The following is a 2,500-nucleotide window of genomic DNA, read 5'->3' on the forward strand; positions in this document are numbered from 1 at the left end:
TCTCGTGGCTTTAGCATTGCGATTTCTCTATTCTGATTTTTGTAATACAACTGTAGCACTGTAATTTCAACTTCATGATTGTAGCATTGCATTTTTAACATTGAGATTACATTTTCATGATTTCAGCTGTGGTTAAGCACTGCAATTTCAGAATTACGTTCATTTCAAGATACTAAGACTACCTTAACTAAGAGTAATAATAATAAATAAAAATAGAAAGAAGAATGGTGATACTATGACATAATAATGGTTTAAATATGATAATTAATAAAACATACTGGGAAGTGGTGATGCTAGAAATAATGATAATGATAATGCTGATAACAAGAATGATAGCAGTTGGAATAGCAATGCTAATATGAACGATAATAATGAAAATACATTTGTGCTACCAGACAGACAGAGGGGAAGAGACACGAAAAAATATATTCATCTAAGTCAATTTTAAGAAAACTTAAAATAAACATGAGAAATTGATTCAGAGTCTAGCAAGTACACACACACACATACATGTATATATGTATATATGTATATGTATATGTATATATACATATATATATACATATGTATATATACATATACCTGCTGCTCAAAAAATATCTACTTATTTCCTGTAGCCAAAATAAAGGAACAAGATATGGCAACGTCGGGGAGAGGCAGCGTCCGAACAGTACCGTGAGTCGAGGTTGAGTGATTGTACGGTTCAAGGTAACGGTCAGAGGTCATAAGTGATGTGGGCGTGGCTAGTTCAGTACGGCGGCGATGCCATGGGCAGTGGTCATGCCTGCTAGTTGGAAGGCGTGACACTGAAGGCATCTGACCACTCTGAGACCGCTCGGCACACGCACCCACCCGTCGTCCTCGATAGGGCAGCATCTTGGACGTGCTATGCTCAAGCAGGAGACAAAGATGAGGGAGTAAGAGCGTGCAGTCTCTTCTGCAGATGAGGGACCATGTCCCGACTAATAAGAATCCGTTTTTATTGTTTTTTTTAGTATGACCCGTACTGAAAGTTTTAAAAATATATAATGATAAAAAAAAAAGTGTTCATACATTTATTTGGTTGAGAAATTCATTTTAGTGATACTGATTTAGGTATATCATATTTAAAAACAATAAAGAAAAAAAATGGTACATGTGTTGTAGAATGTAGAAAATAATGTGGAAAATATTTCAGAAAGTTCTTTAGTGTCTGAAGGCACTTAGGATGAGAGAGAGAGAGAGAGAGAGAGGGAGGGAGGGAGGGGGGTAGACAGAGAAAGAAAGAGAAAGAAAGAGAGAGAGAGAGAGAGAGGGTAGAAAAAGAAAGAAAGAGAGTGAGAGAGGGGGGGGGGGTAGAAAGAGAAAGAAAGAGAGAGAGAGAGAGGGAGAGAGGAGGGTGAAAAGGAGAATAGATAAATAAGAGAGGTATGGGGAAGCAGAGAAAAGGAATGAGGGAGCTAGGGAAAGCGAGAGAGAGAGAGAGTTAGGTGGGTATGGTTTGTTCCCCACGTTGTTAGTGTAGGGAAATACACGATCTGGTTGCACTGTTTATTGGTGGTGAAGGTTGATGGTAGCATAGCGTAGACGGAGGTTGAAGTGGCCGGCTTGTTCAGAAGTAGAGATCTGGGCAGCGAGTAGGCCCGGCAAGGTGGGGGTCCTGGAGGGAGGCCCCCGGGGAGAGGCAGCGTCCGAACAGTACCGTGAGTCGAGGTTGAGTGATTGTACGGTTCAAGGTAACGGTCAGAGGTCATAAGTGATGTGGGCGTGGCTAGTTCAGTACGGCGGCGATGCCATGGGCAGTGGTCATGCCTGCTAGTTGGAAGGCGTGACACTGAAGGCATCTGACCACTCTGAGACCGCTCGGCACACGCACCCACCCGTCGTCCTCGATAGGGCAGCATCTTGGACGTGCTATGCTCAAGCAGGAGACAAAGATGAGGGAGTAAGAGCGTGCAGTCTCTTCTGCAGATGAGGGACCATGTCCAGGCAGGGGAACTGCTCGACTGTTACAGTCTTCGCGAAAACTTGACCCTCAATTGTTGCAACCTTCTATTATGCGGCGAAACCCTTCCGGCTGCGGGAGCTTGACGGTCCTCGGGACTGCATCCCTGGGGTCGGTCGTTAGATCATTCGCTTCAGATGGTGTCTTGAGATAAGTCACGGTTTGTCCAGTACATGGCAAATGGAGTCACACAGAGCGAGTGTGTCGCTGATGTGGCGGTGCCGAACCTTCGCGGTGTTGGACCCATACGGCTTCCTCCTGATTGCGTCCTGCGCCGTGCGCTCCTGTCGTCGGTCGGTGCTCGGTGTGTGTCCTGGCATGCTGCGGTCATACATACAGACTCCAGGACACCCATTGATTGTCTTCAGCACAGCTCACCCACAGACAACATCTACCTCCTGACCACGATACTTACCATAGCTCAAACAATTCTTGCTCAGGGTAGAAGAGTAATCATTAACTGGGTCCCTAACCACATTGGCATCAGAGGGAACGAGCTTGCTGACAGACTAGCCG

Source organism: Penaeus chinensis, chromosome 2 (assembly GCF_019202785.1).
Source record: "Penaeus chinensis breed Huanghai No. 1 chromosome 2, ASM1920278v2, whole genome shotgun sequence".
Classification (NCBI taxonomy): domain Eukaryota; kingdom Metazoa; phylum Arthropoda; class Malacostraca; order Decapoda; family Penaeidae; genus Penaeus; species Penaeus chinensis.